Below are 20,306 nucleotides of genomic sequence, written 5' to 3' on the forward strand. Positions count from 1 at the left end.
CCCTGCTTGGTTCCCTTAGAGGGAACCACTTTTTTACTTCTATAACCATGGACTCCTTTTGGCAAGTAATATTTTTATTAAGTTTTTGTGACTACATGACACAACTATCTTCCCACCCTTTCCTCAGTTTTTCTATTTCCTGCTGCCTGGCTTCTGAGCAGTTGCCATATATTTTAGATTGTTTTGTGTGGTCTGTACCCCCACTTAAAGATACCATTTTTCATGTTAGTGAAAGCTACCTGAGCAGCAGGTACTGCTTTTAAATATCATAGATTAAACCAAAGTAAAATATATTTATTCCTAATAAATAATGTATTGAAGGCATTCCTGATTGATAGGCGACTTTCTGTAACCTGGGCCTTTGAGTCCTCTAGCAGTTGGGGAAAGAGCACGAACACACCTCACGTGCTTCTGAAAAGTTCAGGGTGAACCTGAGAAATGACAGTCTTGCACTGACATCCTTCGGAGGAAAACTATTCACAAGGCCACACCTGGTGTCATGGGGGTAGGTGGGGAGAAGGTTTAGAAATGTCGACTCTGGCTAGGCAGTCACTTCTCAGTGACAGCTCCACACTGTGACACAGGGGGAAGGTAAAATTTGCACAGTGTTAATGTCTACAGGTTAACAGGGTTAATGGCACAGCTTTTATTTTGTTTTAATAACATAATACCATATTGCTTTTCTTTTTTGTCTTCATGTTATTTCCTTTTTTGTGTGTTATACTCTTTTATGCCTTTTGAATAAACATTTCAGTATTTATTTATTTTTAAAGATTGCTTAACCAACTGAACCACCCAGACACCCAAAACATGTCAGTATTTAAAACTTAAAAAACCCTACAATGACATTGCTATCTCTGTGGTGATGTTCAAAGTAAAACCAATTAACTGTTTTTTTAGATTATTCTGATGAAATTAAGATTATCTCTGGCCATCAAAAGAGATAATTATTTTTTTAAAGTTTTTTTTTAAGATTTTATTTATTTATTTATGAGAGACACACACAGAGAGAGGCAGAGACAGGCAGAGGGAGAAGCAGACTCCATGCAGGGAGCCCGACGTGGGACTTGATCACGCCCTGGGCCAAAGGCAACACTAAACCGCTGGGCCACTGGGGCTGCCCTTAAAAAGTTTTTTAATTCCAGTATAGTTAACATATAGTGTTATATTAATATGTTGCAGATATACAATACAGTGATTCAATAATTCTATATACATTACTCAGTGCTTGTCAAGATAAGTGTACTCTTTTAATTCCCATCACCTATTTCATCCTCCCCCACTCATCTCCCCTCTGGAAACTATCAGTTCTCTATAGCTAAAAGTCTGTTTCTTAGTTTGTCTCTTTTCATTCCTTTGTTTTGTTTCTTAAATTCCACAGATGAGTGGAATCACATGGTATTTGTTTTTCTCACTGACTTACTTTGCTTAGTGTTATATTCTCTAGCTCTATCCATGTTGTTGCAAATGGCAAGATTTCATTCCCTTTGATGGCTGAATAATGTGTGTGTGTGTGTGTGTGTGTGAGAGAGAGAGAGAGAGAGAGAGAGAGAGAGAGAGATACATCACTTCTTTATCCACTCATCCATTGATGGACATTGGGGTTTGTTCCATAACTTGGTTCTTGTAAATAATGCTGCAATAAAAATAGAGGTACAAATATCCTTTCAATTAGTGCTTTTGTATTTTTTGGGTAAATAACCAGTAGTGTGATAACTGGATTGCAGAGTAGTTCTATTTTTAATTTTTTGAGGAACCTCCATTCTGTTTTCCATAGTAGCTGCACCAGTTTGCATTCCCACCAACAGTGTACAAGGGTTCCTTTTTTTCCATGTGCTCGCCAACATGTTACTTCTTGTGTTTTTTATTTTAGCTATTATAGGTGTAAAGTGATATCTTATTGTAGTTCTTATTTGCATTTCCCTGATAATCAAGTGATGTTGAGCATCTTCTCATTGTCTCTTAGCCGTTTGGATATCTTTTTTGGAGAAATGTCTGTTCATGTCTTCTGCCCATTTTTTAATTGGATGATTTGGGTTTTGAGTGATGAGTTGTGTAAGTTCTTTATATATTTTGGATACTAACCCTTTATTGGATATGTCATTTGCGATTATCTTCTCCCATTTAGTAGACTTTTAATTTTGTTGATTGTTTCCTTCACTGTGTGGAAGGTTTTTATTTTGATATAGTCTCAGTTTATTTTTGCTTTTGTTTCCCTAGCCTCAGGAGAAATATCTAGAAAAAGTGTTGCTACAATGTCAGAGGAGATAATTTAAGTCTTAAAAGATAAGGATCTCTGATACCACCATTTGTATTCAATATAGAATAGAATAGAGATCTTACCAGAGATCCTAGCCAGCCAAATGAGATGGGGGGGGGGGGCGGGGAGAGAAGATGATCATTAAAGAAAAGGTGTATGGGATTCGAAAAGAAGAAAAAACACTGTCATTATTGGCAAATTGATGTAATTGTCTATGTAGAAAATTCCAGAATTCTACAGCTCAATTCCTAGAATTAGAGAGTTTAGCAAAGTTTTTGGATACAAAACCATTATAGGTAAGCCAATTATGTTTCTATAGATCAGCAACAACATAAAACCAGAGAATATAATTTAGAAACATTTTATTCTGAAAAATTAACATCGTATGTGGCTACACTGTATTTTTTCAAAACTAAGAAATTGATATTGGTGCAATAATGTTAACTATGTTTTAATTCAGATTTTCCCAGTTTTTCTACTGATACCCTTTTTCTGTTTCAGAACCAAATTTGGGTAGCTGTATCCCCATAGTTTACACCAATTTACAGCTATTCTTTGCTCTTCACTTTTCAGAGCCCTGACACTTTTGATGAGTAGTGGTGAAGTCTTTGGTAGAATGGATCTCATGATTTTATCATATCATACAACATAAAGTTATTGGTAATGTTAACCTTGACCACTTGATTAAGGTGGTGTTACTGTCAGGTTTCTCCACAGTGAGGTTACTATAGTAAATGTAATTTTAAAACTACACAATTTACAATATAAAATGAAATACAGAACACAATATAAATAACACTGAATAAATCTAACAAATAATGTCTATGACCTTTTTTGAGAAAGTTATGAACTTCTATTGAATACTATGATCCAATTAAATGGAGAGAAATGCTATACTAATATATTGGGAGACTAAATGCTGCAAAGGTATTAATTCTCTTAATGCACTTAAAATCAAATTCCTAATAGGCTTGGGGGTTTTAAAATATTATTACTACTGCTACTATTATTATTATTGATTATTATTGTTGTTATTTTGGTAATGCCTAACATGATAATTCTGGATTTATATGGAAGAGGAGTGGTCCAACAGACACATGAAAAGATGCTCAACATTGCTCATCATCAGAAAAATACAAATTAAAACCACAATGAGTTGGCACCTCACACCTGTCAGAATGGCTAAAATCAGAAACTCAAGAATCAACAGGTGTTGGCAAGGATGTGAAGATAAAGGTGCCCTTGTGTACTATCAGTGGGAATGCAAACTGGTGCAGCCACTGTGGAAAACAGTGTGGAAGTTTGTCAAAAAGTTAAAAATAGAACTACCCTACAATCCAATAATTGCATCACTACTGGGTATTTACCCAAAAAATGCCAAAGCACTAATTCAAAAGAGTATATGCACACATATGTTTTTTGTAGCATTATCTGCAATAACTGGATTATGGAAGCATTCATCAATAGATGAATGGATAAAGAGGATGCCAGATATATATATATATATATATATATATATATATATATATAAAATATTCCACTGTGGAATATTATTCAGCCATAATAAAGTATGAAATCTTGCCATTTGCAACAACATGGATGAAGCTAGAGAGTATAATGCTAAGTGAAATAAGTCAGAGAAAGACAAATACCATGTGATTTCACTCATATATAGAATTTAAGAAACAAAACAAATAAACAAAGAAAAAGAAAGAGAGAGAGAGAGAGAGATAAAGCAAGAAACAAATTCTTAGCTATAGAGAACAAACTGTTGATTACCAGAGGGGTGATGGATGGTGGTAAGTGATAGGTGATGGATATTAAGGAGAGCCAATTGTTGTGATAAATGGAATTGCTGAATCACTATATTGTGCAACTGAAACTAATACTGTGCTAACTATACTGGAATTAAAACAAAAACTTAATAAAAAATGAAAAAGAAAAGATAATGTCATGTGATTATGTTCAAAGATATTAAAAAAAGACATTAGAAGAATTCTATAGAAAATTATATTTTAAAAAGTCTATCAATAAAGTATTGATGTAAATTTTTTTTAAATGATGGTCCAAAAATTACAGACACTCCTGGAGAATGAAGTGTTTTTCCTGCCTTATGTAATGATTTAATATAAAACTAATAATTAATCCAGTGTAAGGATATATATGTTGGTCAGTGGGAAGAACAGAAAATTCAGAAACAGATCCACCTATATATAGAACTTAGATTTATGACAAAATTGGTATTGTAGATCATTGGGGAGAGAGATGGGTAGATTTTTCAGTGTATGGTGCTGAGGCAAGAGGTTGCTCAGATGAAAGAGAATAGTATTGGATTCCTACCTCACATCATACACAAAATGGGAAATGGTTAAACTATAACCTATAAATTAATTATAAGTAAATCTAATTTATAAAATTAGAACTCAGGAACAAAGTTAAAGAAAAAAACAAAACTACCAAAGAAATGAAAACATAATTGGAAAGAGTGTAAGAAAAAAGAGATGGTACAGAAAAATAGATCCTAGAGATTAGAAATAAGAGAAGTGAGGGGTACCTGGGTGGCTTGGTTGGTTAGGTGTCCAACTCTTGATCTCAGCTCAGGTCTTAATCTCAGGGTCAAGCCCTGTGCTCGGCTCCACACTCAATGTGGAGCCTACTTAAAAAAAAAAAAAAGAAAAGAAAAGTAGAAATGAGAGGTGAACCAAGTCAAATACATATTTAAAGCAGGATGTAACATCTTTAGTTTTAAAATATTAATGTTTACAATATATCAGAACTGCATCATTTAATTAACTTTTCTCATCCTGCTTAGTTGCCAGAAATCATAAAATGATCTATAAACCATATAATGATCTATCTACTGGCAACTCAATTGCTCAATCACTTGTAGAAAGCGAAGTGTTAGAAACCACCTGACTTGCAGAGGGATTTATTATTACTTTGTCAGTTTAAGGAAGTTTATCAAAAATGGTTAATTAAGATTTCTCAAATGACTATTAAAACTTAGTATTCTTTTATTTAGAGGCACCTTGTTTAACCCAAAATACTTAGAAAAGGCTGTTTAATTTTAATACATATTTTCCAATATACAGTGTGTTTTTAGAGTAATTTTTGTCTTAACATATGTCTGAAATGTATTATCAGAACCTCGCAGCTATAAATGTAGATCACTCAATTTAAGGAAAATGGTTGTCATTTAATCTAATTGACAAAGCTTGTCTTCAGTTTCAAGTTTATCTTTCAAATCAGACTTCCTCTCGGGGTAAACGTCCAACTTGATTTTTCAGCTCAAATAAGTATGTTAATATATGTCTCCATGACAACCATCACACAGCTGAATTCTAATTCTAATATAGATAAATAGATATGGCACAGAGCCTTACTATGCGTTGCCTAGAGACAGTTAGATACTGCTGCCTTCAATATTTCTTTGCTTTGTGTTCACTAAAGTCTTCCAAAGTTGAGATGATTCTTTTACAATAATAAGGGTATGAAAGATATAAGGTCCTTAAGTAAAAATTCTCTCATTACTGCTTCAAATCTACTATATATCTAAACTTATACTAACAGGCCCACATAGTCCATTTCTTAATAAAATTGATATTATTTCTATGCATATATGATGGGGGAAGAACATATCATTATTGTACGACTTTGATTAAAGGGAGGATGTACAGGTTTGACATTCTGGAGAGTTTTTATATTCCAGGGAAATGCACTAGTTAGGATTAGTGAGTGCTATGCATTTCTTTTGTTAAAGTGGGAAAAGTGATTGTGAAGGAAGGGAAGAAGAAATGAGAAAGAGGAAGGCTTGATACCTTAGCTACAGGTACATTTGCAGAAAGATCAGTAGTAGAAAAGATGGACGTTGAGGATCTGGAATTTGATTGCTTTAAAACTATCTGTGCCCACATATCTCTTGAAAAGTCTTCGTGTAGCCCCAATGTACTTCAATTTGTAGATCACTAATACAGAAGACAGAGCAGATCCATCATATGTATAATTGCAGACAAAATAACCAAGCTAATGCAGTAAAACTAATGCTTAGAGATTAAACTTTTCTAAAATAAAAGACACCTAGAATCTGAAGATTAATTGGGCATACTGTGTGATTGGGTTTTTATAGTAAAGTTGCTGGACTTCAGAAGTCAAGAAAGATTTTTTTAGGGGAGCCAGGCAAATAGGTTGAGTTATTTATAAGGAAGAAAGTTATATTGGCTAAAGATTTCACTTAGTGCAAGATTTCATACAGTAGAGTATACTTAAAAGATTTTCAAGAAAAGAATAGGTTAGAAAGAACTGCTCTATTTCTCAGGCCTTTGGTTTTTCCAAGAACTAGAAAGAGTCACAACTTTTCAGCAATCTCATCATTGATAGGATCCAAGACAAGATGTTTAAGAAAATCAACCACATAAATATACTTGTTTCACTGCCAGTTTGGCTTCTTAAACGTAAGGATGAACCAATAAGTTTTCAAGGTAACCAGTCTCAAAGGTTAGTTTATGATGAAGTAGAATCTTGGGCATCAACTTTGCTGATAACTCTGCTATCAGTACAGTTATCAGAAATCTTCCCCAGAAACATTTACTTTTTTTCTAAGCAAAACAAATCAAATCCATAAGAGACCTTATATATTTAAGTTATAAAAAGCCTGAATATATTTGGGGTGGTGAGAAAATAAAAAAAAATATATCACCTCTGTCAGTTTAGAAGAAAGCTATTAGTTCATGAGCTGTGGTAAAAAAAAAAAAAAAAAAAAAAAGTTTCCTACCTTTCTTTTTGAAAAACCATCTGAAGGAGTATGTTATATATTTTTTTTCAGTTGTAAAGAGGTTCAGTGTTAAAACAAGATTTCTATTGCCTAAATACTCTGGTATTGCTATTCTTGACCTCTATGGGTGACAGCAACAGATGAGAAAAGTGGAAGTCTGAAGTGAATTTATTTGCAAGAGAGCTAACAGTGACCTTTGCTCCTCGTACTTCAGCCAGAGAGTTGGATATACAGGCCATGAATTGAGTTCTTCAGTTTGATTGCCTGAGGCTGCCAACTATTATTCACAGAGCAGATGGACCTGCTAAGTAGATGATGAAGCTTTATTAATTTTGCTTCTCCCAGAAAAAGAAAAAAGGGTGGTATAGCAACTTCTTGAGAAGGAAGTGCCTATGAAGCACATAAAAATCCAGAATACTTAAGGATATCCAGAAGAGAAACAAACAAACAAAAAACAATTTATAGCTGGAGTCATTTATAGCTCAAGATCAACATTAGAAGAATGAGCTCAAAGGTATTAGTATATATGTTGAATGATGAAGAAGCATTTGATTTGAGTAAGTTACCTTTACCCAAATATGTGATGTCTTTTGGTCTTGCTGTAACACCATGGATAAGATTTCTTCAGAAAATGTAGAAAGAGCTGATTACAAACCTATTAATGAACCTAGCTAGGGCTCTGTCTCTTACCAACGACTAAGTAGAATTTAGAGTTTATTTCCATCCTTCAGGCAGGTAGGAAGAGACAGAAGCAGAGGAAGAGTTCAGGCTGGCCAGTGTTAGTAATAATAAAGAAAGGGAAGAAGAGGAAAAGAGGCAGATGAGGGGGAAACTGGAAGAAAAAGTGGTAAAAACAAAAAGGCCTCCTAATACTGATGAGGTATAGTCTGCTCTTAATACTGAAGTGGCACAGAAAATCAAGGAAATCACAGAAGCAATGAAAACAGTTTGAGTAAGAAAATAATGTTAACTAATGAAGGGAAGTTGGCTCACCTGTGGCCACCAATGTAGAAATGTGAAAGATACCAGGGAAGAGGATCATGTGAAAGGTACTAACCTTAATAAAGCAAAAGAAAGACTTCAGGAAGAGGACAAATTTGACTAAGAGTGTATGAGGGAAGTTAAGGAAAAGCATATGGAGAAAAGACTTAAAGAAGGGAAGCCAAGAACATGACAGAGTGAGAGGACCCTGCGCTTATTACTGTTCTACGTTTACAACTAGATATCATCCACATCCAAGGCAGTAAACCAGGGAGTGATCCAAAGACTGGAGGAACAAACTCCACAACTAAATATAGAGAAGAAGCTGCACCTGAAAGATTAGGAAGGTTAGAAGGATGGAGGGAGGCTTCCTGCAAGAGGGAGGGAGCTGCATGTTATGGACAAGGCAGAGAAACGAGCCCTTGCAACAGGGAGCTCACAGGAAAGATTAATCCTCGTAGCATTTGGCTTTAAAAACCAAAGAGGCTGAGTTTTGGGAGTTTGTAAAACCAATGGGACTTGGAGCCTGGAGCTTTAAAAGCTAGTGGCACAGAAGTAAGCCAAGAGAACTCATGAGAGCTAGGTCTCTGCCCTTAAGGAGACGGCAGCCTATATGGACAGGCAATATAAAAACAGCAGTTTACACAAAACCAGGGGCAAACAGGAGACAGATCTGTTTATACTGATTTCAGAGCATGTTGGGAACTTCTCTGGAAACAAGGGAGCTGGCAGGTGCCATTTTCCTCTCCATCCCTCAGCATAAACACAGAGCCATCTGTGGGAGGCAACACTCACTGCACAGACACTAGCTACCTAACCTGCTAGAAGTGGGCCATACCCATGAGTTCTTCTGAGGACTCCCAACTCCAAGCCTTGGCCCAGTGTTCAGGGCAAATTTTGTTACAGCCCTGCACACACCCCAGGCAGCCACAGTATGCACAGCTACTGGCACAAACTGTACCCAGCTGCTGCAGTATCGAGCCTTGCACCCCCAGCCGCCCTGGTGCACAGATGATGCAGTGAAAGCAGTTCTGAGAGGGAAGTGTATACCAATATAGTCCTACCTGAAGAAGCAAGAAAAAATCTCAAATAACCTAATCTTAGACATATAGGAGCTAGAAGTAGAATAACAAAACCTAAAACCAGCAGAAGAAAGATTAAATTAGATAAAATAAATAGATAAAGATTAGAGCAGAAATAAATAATATAGAAACTAAAAAAAAAAAAAAAAACCACCAGTAGAATGGATCAGTGAAACCAGGAGCTGGTTCTTTGGAAAAAAAAAAAAAAAAAAAAAAAAAAAGTCAATAAAATTGAATAAACCTCTAACCAGTCTTATCAAGAGAAGAAGAGAAAGGACTCAAATAAAAACACCAATGAGAGAGGAGAAATAACAACCAATACCACAGAAATATAATTAAGAGAATATTATGAAAAACCATATGCCAACAAATTGGACAACCTAGAAGAAATTAATACATTCCTAGAAACATAAACTACCAAAACTGAACCAGGAAGAAATACAAAATTTGAACAGACTGGTAACCACAAAGAAATTGAATCAGTAATCAAAAAACTCCCAACAAACAAAAGTCCAGGACCAAATAGCTTCACAGGTGAATTCTACCAAACATTTAAAGAGGAGTTAATACCTGTTCTTCTCAAGCTATTCCAAAAACTAAAAAAAGGAAGGAAAACTTACAAATTCATTCTGTTGGCCAGCATTATCCTACTACCAAAACTGGATAAAGATAACACTAAAAAAGAGAACCATGAACGTAGATATAAAAATCCTCAATGAGATACTAGCAAACTGAATGCAACAATACATTTTAAAAAGTCAGGGGATCCCTGGGTGGCTCAATGGTTTAACACCTGCCTTTAGCCCAGAGTGTGATCCTGGAGTCCTGGGATCGAGTCCCTCATCGGACTCCTTGCATGGAACCTGTGTCTCTGCCTTTCTCTGTCTCTGTCTCTCTGTGTCTCTCATGAATAAATAAAATCTTTATAAAAAAAAAAGTCAATCACGATGATCAAATGGGATTTATTCCTGGTTGTAAGCGTAGTTCAATATTCACAAATCAATCAATGTGATAGACCACATCAATAAGAAAAAGGATAAGAACCATATGATCATTTCAAAAGATGCAGTAAAAGCTTTGACAAAGTGCAACATCCATTCATGTAAAAACCCCCAACAAAGTGGGTTTAGAGGGAACATATTTCAACATAATAAAGATTATATATGAAAAACCCATGGCTAACATCATCCTCAGTGGGGAAAAACTTAGAGCTTTTCCCCAAAGATCAGGAAAAAACAAGGATGGCTACTGTCACCACTTTTATCCAACACAGTACTGGAAGTCCTAGCCACAGCAGTCAGACAGCAGAAGAAATAAAAAGCATCCAGACTGGTAAAGAAGTCAAACTTTCACTATTTGCAGATGACATGGTAGTATATGTGGAAATCCCAAAATATTAAAAAAAAAAAAAACCCTGCTAGAACTGATACACAAATTCATTAAAACTACATGATGCAAAGCCATTGTACAGAAATCTTGCATTGCTATACACCAGTAATGAAGGAGCAGAAAGAGAAATTAAGAGAACAATCCCGTTTATGATTTCACCCAAAATAATAAGATATCTAGGAATAAACCTAACCAGAAAGGTGAAAGCACTGTACCCTGAAAACTATAAAACTTTGATGAAAGAAATTGAAGATGACACAAAGAACTAGACATGGAATGTTAAAATGTCTGTATTACCCAAAGCGATCTACATATTTAATGCAGTCCCTATTAAAATACCAACTACATTTTTCACAGAGCTGGAACAAACATTACTAAAATTTGTTTGGAACCACAAAAGACCCCAAATAACCAAAGAAATCTTGAAAAAGAAAAGCAAAGTTGGAGGCATCATAATTCCAGACTTTAAGTTATATTACCAAGCTGTAAAAATCAAAACAGTAAGATACTAGTCAAAAATAGACACCTACATCAATAGAACAGAAGAGAAAACTCACAAATAAACCCACAACTGTATGGTCAATCAATCTTCAACAAAGCAGGAAAGAGTATCTAGTGGGAAAAGGACAGTCTCCTTAACAAATGGTGTTGAGAAAACACCATAGCTATATGCAAAAAGAAAGAAACAGGACCACTTTCTCACAAAAATAAATTAAAAATGGATTGAAGATGTAAATATGAAACCTGAAACCATAAAAAACTTAGATGAGAAGACAGGCAGTAACTTCTTTGACATTGGCCACATAGCAGTTTTTTTCTAGATATGTCTCCTGAGGCTAGGGAAACTGAAACCAAATATAGACTGTTGGGACTACATCAAAATAAAAAGCTGTGCACATTGAAGGGAACAATCACCAAAAGTAAAAGGCAACCTACAGAATGGGAGAAGATCTTTGCAAATGACATGTTCAATAAAGGGTTAGTATCTGAAACATGATAAAGAACTAATGCAGCTTAACACCCAAAAACAAATAATCCAATTAAAAATGGACAGGAGACATGAACAGAAAGATACATGAAAAGATGTTTATCATCACTCACTTGCATTGCATCAGGGAAACACAAATCAAAACTACACTGAGATATGACCTCAAACCAGTCAGAATGGCTAAAATCAACAACACAAGAAACAGCAGGTGTTGGCAAAAGTGTGAAGAAAAGGGAGCCCTTGTATACTGTTGATAGAAATGCAAACTAGTGTGCCACTGTGGAAAACAGTATGGAGGTTTGTCAAAAAGTAAAAAAATAGAACTACCTACAATCCAGTAACTGCACTAGTAGGTATTTACCCAAAGAATACAAAAACACTAATTCTAAGGGGTACACGTACCTGTATTTTATAGCAGCATTGTTTATAAGAGCCAAATTACAGAAGCAGCCCAAGTGTCCGCTGATAGATGAATGGATAAAGAAAATGTGTAGAGTATATGCACAATGGCATATTATTCAGCCATCAAAGAGAATGAAATCTTGCCATTTGCAACAACATGGATGGAGCTAGAGAGTACAATGCTAAGCAAAACAAGTCAGAGAAGGGCATTTACCATATAATTTTACTCATGTGGAATTTAAGAAACAAAACAAATGAACATAGGAGAAAAAAGAGGGGGATGGGTACCTGGGTGGCTCAGTTGGTTAAGTGTCCAATTTATGGTTTGGCTCAGGTCATGATCTCAGGCTCATGAGATCAAGCCCCACATCAGTCTCCTTGTTCAGCGTGTAGTCTGCTTGAGATTCTCTCCCTCTCTCTCTGCCCCTCCCACTCGTGCTCTCTCTCCATCTCTCAAATAAATAAATCTTTAAAGGAGAGAGAGAGAGAAACCAAGAAACAGACTCTTAATTGTAGGGAAAAAACTGATGGTTACTGGCAGGGAGGAGAGTGGGGGATGGGTTAAGTAGGCACTTGTCATGATGACCAGTAGGTGATGTATGAAATTGTTGAATCACTATGTTGTACACCTGAAACTAATATAACACTATATTAACTAACTAGATTTAAAATTTTTAAAATAAAATTGAACACCAATAAAAAATAAATAAATAAATAAATAAATAGATAAATAGATAAATAAATAAATAGATAAGTAAAATTTAAAAAATAAAAGGAAAGCCAAGACAGATACCTATTAGAGTTGGTGTGGTGATGATGAGGAATTTGATCCATTCATTCTCAGATTCTGATAATAAAGATGCTGAAGAATCAGTGAAGATATGGAAAATGAAATTAGAGATGCCAGGAAGAAGCAGAGAATGGGGAAAAGGAGAAATAATGAATTAGAAAAAGTAAAACAAACAAGTTGCAATAGAAAGAAGGCCAAATGGGAAACCTAAGAGCCTTTGGATACAGGCCTGTCTTTAGCAGAGACCAAAGAGCTATGTTATATATGCTCAAAACTCAAAGGTAAATACTTCTTGCTTTACTCTCTTTGAAACCCTTTGTCATGATTATATGGCCAGAAGTCAAGAGTTGGCTTTGGAATAGCTAACAAAGAGTCCATGCTTGAAGGATCTAGATTCTAGACAACTATAGACCAAAGTCATCATACACCTAACCCCTTTCTTAACCCATCATAGAATATACTTCAAGTGAGAGTGGATTAAAAAAATGTCCTGATCCTATTTCCAGCATGTATGCTCTTGGACTATATCCATGTCTTTATTTTACTTCCAAGTTGTAGAGTTCTTGTCCCATTTTTAGAAATTATTTTCTTACTATACAGAATGTACTATGTACTATTAGACAAAATTGCTCAGAATTTGATGTATTTAATATTTAAAAGAGAGTATATGATGGAGTGGCCTTAATAAATAATGAGTATTTTTTAATTGAGACTATCAATAATAATCTTATTTCCCATTTTTAATAAAATTAAAGTATTTAAGAATATATTAAAACATCTGTAAAATATTTATGTTGGAAACAATAAAACATTCTGAAATGTTTCAAAATTCTTCATTTTGTATAAGTGAAGAGAGATGACATGTTCATGGATCAGAAGACTCAATTAGAGGACAGCTATCTCCAAATTGATCTATAGATTGAACATAATCCTTACCATATTCACACAGGCTTATTAAATAACATTGACAAGGGAATTCTACAAATTATGTGGAAATGTAAAAGATTGAGAATTTCCAAAACAATAATAAAATCATAGCTGGAGGCCTTGACTTCATAATGTAACCATACACTACAATAACCAAAACAGTGTTGTGTTGCTATAAGGACCAACAGTTATTTGGTCATTTGATTTCAAAGATTCAAAGCAACCCAAGTTTTTCAATAACCAGTGCTGGAACAACTGGATATCTATATGGGAAAAAAAATCTCAATTCCTACGTCCCAACAAGCACAGAAATTAATTTGAGATGGATTATATTACTAAATGTAAAAGCTACAACTGTAAGGTTTTGGGGCAAAAAAAACAAAAAACAAAACGAGACTATCTTCATGACTTTGGAAGGGTCAGGTAAAACTACTCAGCATAAAATATAACCTGTAACAACATGGATGAATCTCATTATGCTAACTGAAAGAAGTTTTCTACAAAAGAATACATACAGTACAATACTACATTTTTATGAAGTTCTAGTACAAGCAACTTTTATAAGGGAAAGGATAGAATGTTTTTGTCAAGGATATGGAGCAGGAATTGACTGGGAAGGATTACAATGGAACTTTCTTTGTGATAGTAATGGTTTGAGTTACAAGGTACATGCATTTGTAAAAACTCATGGAATGGTACACTTAAGATTGATGCATTTTATGTAAATTTTACTTCAAATGAAAGAAAAAAGAGCTTTAAAAACATTACAAGGAGATACTATTTTATATCCACCAGATAGTTAAAAAGTATTGGAAGGAAGGAAGTATCCCGACCTTTCTCACCCTTGCTAGTGGTAATGTAAATTGGATCAACCATATAAAGCAGTCATTATCTAATAACTAGTGCATATACCAACCAAACAATTCCACATTGAGGGATAGAAACTCTTAAAATGTACGTAAGAGAAATGTATATGACAATATTCCAGAAAACTGAAAAGAACCGAGATATCTATCAACAGGAGAAGGCATAAATTGCGCTATATTCAAACATACCATCATGGATGAATCTTATGAACCTATGAGAATATGCCCAGTGTGATTTTAACCAATATAATTTCATCCAAAATCTTGAAAAATTACATACTATGTTGATCCCCAATCAACATTTCTTATAAAGGAAAGCAAAGAAAGCTTTCAGTGTATGGGAAGAAGACATGGCAAGGAGGATTGGAATTGGAATGGAAAAACCCATTAGGCAACTTCAAAGTTACTAGTAAGGTTTTATTCCCTAAAGTCACTAGTGGGAAGAGTGTTTATTACTTTTCTTTATAACTTACACATGTTAAAATGTGCTTTGATATGTATTTTAAATATTTGATAATTTCATGAGAAACAAAATGTACATTTTAGAATTTAAGAATTGTTCATTAGCAACAATATGATAGGCAAAATTTAAGAAGTTAGCCATTTATTCAAATGTTTACCAAATGCATGCACACAGCCTGATAGAGATGTGACATTAGTTAACTCCTTATTTGGAGGCTACCACTTTGGTAGCTGTATCTTAAAAATGAATTTAAAAACCACTGAGATCTAAAATGATGACAATCTTATATAGGCCCGGCTTTGATCTCACTCCCCTAATGCTACTCCAGCAGACTTCTGAAGGCATACTATTATGAACTGGAATGTCAATTGAATTGATCATTGACCAGTCATAAAGATACCTTATCATCAGGTCATGGAGAAGGTATCCCATAATTTATTTTCTTAAAACCTAACTGTGATAAAAATTCTCAGGATGCTGTGGCTAACATGTAGATTTTACTGTTCTTTTGTTGAATCTTTAACATTTTTGAGGTATTTGTAGATTTTTCATTTCAACATTTCCTGCAAAATCCGTATTTTTCATTAAATCAACTTGCCAGAAAATAAAGGTTGAACTCTGTAGCTCTAATGTGGTCCTGAATTTGTAGCTTAAAATTAAAAGGGCTTACCCCAACCCTTTACTCTTTATAAGTATTCAAATATTCCTTTAGATGCCAAATAATAAATTCATAGTGCTACATATCCAGCAAGATGACAGTCTGGTTGCCTATATGAAGTACTTAAATATACCCAATTGCAATTCCAAAGCCTTATTGCTTCATTTATCACAGGAAGTGCCAGAGTTCTGAAATATTTTGTAAGAAAAGCTACTCTACTTGCATGAATTCTCATAGGAATGACCAAGAATATTATGCCAATTCAATCCTAAGTCCTGAAGTTAGGTTTCTAAATGACTTTTAATAGTATGATTTATTTTCTATCTTAAACTTTATAAGGCACAAAACAAAATCCTACCCTTTCATATTGCTTTTTATTTTTAAAGCATCTGAGTGATGATAAAAATCTAAGCTTAAGACCTGCCAGATGATTTATGATATTTCATTTATTTTTCAAAGGATTGGGGTGTCACCAGTAAGCCTATTAGAATTGTAGGTTTAAAGTTCTTCAATTTTAAAAAAGACCAGCTGCATAAACAAGCATGTTAGCTTTGTAATTTAATTCTATGTGATTTTTTTTAATACTTCAAAGTACCAAAGGAGGCAGTTCCTCTTAGGTCATAAATACTTGTTTATGTCATTATGATCTCAAACTTTCAAGTACATTTCTAGATCTACTTTTTAAAATATTAATATGTTTTTATTGCGTTCTTTACAACCTCAAGGCATTTCTCCCTTTGTCCACCTAAATCTGCCTTTCTTCATGGGCTGACACCAACTAAAGTGGAATGTAGATTAATTGGAGGAAGATTACTTTAAAAAACTGGATTCTGGAGTCAGAGACAATTTAATAACCATATTTGTATATGTACTATGAACACCTTGAAGCTATTTTTAAATTTTTTTTATTTTATTTTTTTAAGATTTTATTTATTCATGAGAGACACAGGGGAGTGGGGGAGAGAGAGAGAGAGAGGCAGAGACACAGGCAGAGGGAGAAGCAGGCTCTATGCAGGGAGCCCAATGTGGGACTCGATCCCAGGACTCCAGGATCACGCCCTGGGCCGAAGGCAGGCGCTAAACCGCTGAGCCATCCAAGGATTCCCCCCTATTTTAAAAAAATTTTTAACTTTATTATTTTTAAAGTTTTATTTATTTATTCATGAGAGACACGGAGAGAGAGAGAGAGAGGCAGAGACATAGGCAGAGGGAGAAGCAGGCTCCTTGCAAGGAGTCCAATGCAGGACTTGGTCCTAGGACCCCAGGATCACACCCTGAGCCAAAGGCAGACACTCAACCACTGAGCCACCCAGGTATCCCCTTGAAGCTGTTTTTTAATTAAACTTTTAAGTTTGGGATAATTGTAAATTCACATGTAGTTATAAGAAATAATAGGCACCCAATGTAATCTTTATGCATTTTCCCCAAAATGGTAACATCTAGAATACCATCCATATGATACACTGATACAATTCAGGTCTTATTCAGATTTCCCTAGTTTTATTTGAACTTATTTGCATATGTAAACATTTAGTTTCTGTGAATTTGTTATCACACGTGTAGCTTTTTTCACCACAGTTTATCACCAAACAGTTCTATCACAAGGATTCTTCCTGTTGCCCCATGCTCACCTACCCCATTTTCCCATCTCTAACCCCTGGCAACCTCTAATTTGTTCTCTATTTCTACAATTTTTTCATTTCACTAATGTTATATAAATGGAATCTTAGAGTATATAATCTTCTGTGATTGACTTTGTTATTTAGTATAGTTCCCTTGATATGCATCCCAGTAATTGCATGTATCAGTAGTTTGTTTTTTTATTGTTGAGTGGTATTTTGTCAAAATCTACTTTGATTTTTGGCATTCACATACATACACCTAAAATAATAAGAGGTAACTAAAATATCTGTTCAAAACTTTTTAAAAATGTTACATTAACCTATTATTTAAAGTTTTAGGTAAGCTTTTAATGTCCTTTTAGTCATTTAGATTGGATTCGTCTATGTCTTGTCATATCAAGACTAGATGAATTGTTAACTATATACTGAAGATATATTTCCAGTAGGAAAAAGAAAGATATTCTGTTTCCTACAAATAAGTCATTTTAATAAAAAGTGGCAAGGTTGAAGAAAATACATGTACATATACACATATAGGAAATCCTGTCATTTGTGGCCACAAATGGATGGATAGATCTGAAGAGCATTGCTAAGTGAAATAAGCCAGAGAGAGAAAGATAAATGGGGAATCTAAGAAAAAAATTTGAACTCACAGGCAAAATTGAGAGTAGAAAAGTGGCTGCCAGGGGCTGGGGTGTCTGGAAAATAGGGAGAGGTTGGTAAAAGGATATAAACTTTCAGTTGTAAGATGGATAAGATCTGAGGATCTAATGTATGACATGGTGACTATGGTGTATCATTCTGAAATTTGCTGAGAGAATAAAGCTTAAATGTTCTCACATAAAAGAGGGGAGGGGTTACAGTATGAGGTCATGAGTGTTGACTGACTTGAGGAGGGGATTCTTTCACAATGTATATATGTGTCAATCATTAATTACCTTGTATACTTTAAATGTCTTGTGATTTTATTTGTCAGTTATACCTCAGAACTGAAAAAAACAATATTTGGGGTGATTTAAATTCTTTCATTGAAAGAATCTTCTAGTGATCCATATTATCATATATTTTATTTATCCTGCAAGACCTTTTTTTTCACCAGCAAGACTTCCAACTAGCGTAAGGGCAGAACTTGTATATATCTAAGCAAGCTGTTCATTGTGCATACCCCACAGATACTCACTAAATAAATGGTGGAAAAATGCTATAATGATACTGTGGGACACACTTTATTTGATCAGAGATTTTTAATAAAATTGTATACATTTTTGCAAACTTTTACTAAATAGATAAATGTTCTTATTTGAAATAACAGTGACTCCTACTTCTTTGACCTCCCAAGAGAATTACTTCCTCTTACCCAGTTAAACTTTATTTAATGTAGCTGAGAAGTATGAATCATAATTGATGTATTATATTTATTCTTAGTTCAGATTTTTTAAATTATGAACATTTCTATTTACTGGAGCCATGTTCCTCTACTCTATTTTTTTTTTTTTTGTAGTAATTCCCCTGGATGTTTTTAATTCTAGAATATATGAAATTTTAGTCTTGATTTTTGTTAGGAGAAAGACACTGAATATAATAGCTTCAGTTTTAACTCTATCAATTTAAAATTGGCTTAAGAAAAACAATGTTTATCCAAAAATTCCTTAAGAGATACTTTAAAATTATATATATATATATATTTTTTTTTTATTCAGTTAGAGAATTTTGATATACTTTTGAAGTCTGATTTTTCTGTTACCAAATACAGATAAAGATGGCAATGATTTAGTAGCAGTTCATGGATAGTAAGTGTGAGGTGCTGAGTATTTAATAAAAGATAATCAGAATCAAAAGTTAAGCATGTCTTTAGGATTTGTAACTTTATATAATTCAATAGTCATTATTTAAATTATATCTATGTGCATATACTTTGAAAAATCTTAGTACTTTACTGAAGTGGTAAGCTTTCATATTGTACAATAGAATAAGGCAAATATCTTCATGGATTTTGCTTAAGATCCCAATACTCTTTGTTTTTTTTTCAATAGATGTGGATGTGGCCTTCATGATATACAAATACTGCTTTGTGTTTTTCTCCTAAGTTTGAAAATTCAATTATCTTTCCTGAGAATTTGAAGAAAGTCAACAAGTTTTATTTTCTAGACATTTTGAGACATCACATAATAAAAACATTATATAATTTGTGCACATTGATGTAGTTGTCACAGTTTTCCTAGACCTACCTCAAAAGGCCTATTTAAAAATAATGCATAGGACTTCCCAGAGTATCTTATCAATTTCATAAATTAAGTTTCTTAATCATAAAATTTATTTTGGCTAAATCAAATAATAGGATCTTTCTTTTAGAAAGTGCTTAGGCAAACTAGTGTTTGAAATAACATTTTAACATTTCATTGTGCACTCGATAGTAATTTTTTATTATCAGGGTGTTTTACAATCCTTTATTTGCACCCAGGAGATAGATATAAAATTAATTAGGAAACCTAGAACAGCTACATTTTTTTCCTACTTTGCTGTCCTTAGAAGTTTTTTTTTTTTTTTTTTTAGAACAGATGTATTTTAAGAGCAGATCCAAACTGAGAACTTTATTTTGCATACTTCTTACCATTAGGGTAATATGAAATGGAGTAATGTACACTTAAAAAGATGAGCCCCCTCTTAGATACATCAGAACAGCTTGGGTTCCATTCCAACACTGTGAATTAACTAGACCTAAGAGACATGTATATAACACTCTACTCAACAAGAGCAGAATATACATTCTTTTCAATGTATATGGATTATTCTCCAGAATAGGCTATAGGCTATTAGGCTATAAAACATAGCTATATGTCCATTAAGCTATAAAACAAGCCTCAATGAATGTAAAAAGTATAAAAATCATACAAAGTATGTTCTCTGACCACAATAGAATACAATTAGAAATAAGTAACAGAAGGATATGTGGGAAACACACAAATATGTGGAAATTAAGCAACACATTCCTAAATAGTCAGTGGGTCAAGGAAGAAATCACAAGGGCAATTAGAAAATACCTTGATATAAATTAATCTAAAATACAGCATATCAAAATTTATAGGATACAGCTCAAGAAAACAGTG

General features: G+C 34.0%; 1 protein-coding gene and 1 long non-coding RNA gene across 19 annotated transcripts in view; one reads left to right on the forward strand and one right to left on the reverse strand.

Moving 5' to 3' along the window:
* Positions 1-20,306, forward strand: part of ZNF438 (zinc finger protein 438) — a 401,908-nt gene that overhangs the window by 323,538 nt on the left and 58,064 nt on the right. The gene's annotated exons all lie outside the window — the stretch shown is intronic.
* The window catches only part of LOC140633240 (uncharacterized), a 77,225-nt gene that overhangs the window by 32,334 nt on the left and 24,585 nt on the right, over positions 1-20,306 (reverse strand). For 2 of the 4 annotated variants that reach the window (XR_012030874.1, XR_012030872.1), the window contains 3 exons: positions 6,079-6,225; positions 4,815-4,916; positions 1,001-1,636 (listed from right to left, as the gene is read on the reverse strand). This is a non-coding gene — a long non-coding RNA (uncharacterized lncRNA). Of the gene's footprint in view, positions 1-1,000; positions 1,637-4,814; positions 4,917-6,078; positions 6,226-20,306 lie in introns of those variants that run through there. The other 2 variants (XR_012030875.1, XR_012030873.1) reach the window with 2 other exon arrangements.

The sequence above is a fragment of the Canis lupus genome, chromosome 5, assembly GCF_048164855.1.
Source record: "Canis lupus baileyi chromosome 5, mCanLup2.hap1, whole genome shotgun sequence".
In the NCBI taxonomy this organism is placed as follows: domain Eukaryota; kingdom Metazoa; phylum Chordata; class Mammalia; order Carnivora; family Canidae; genus Canis; species Canis lupus.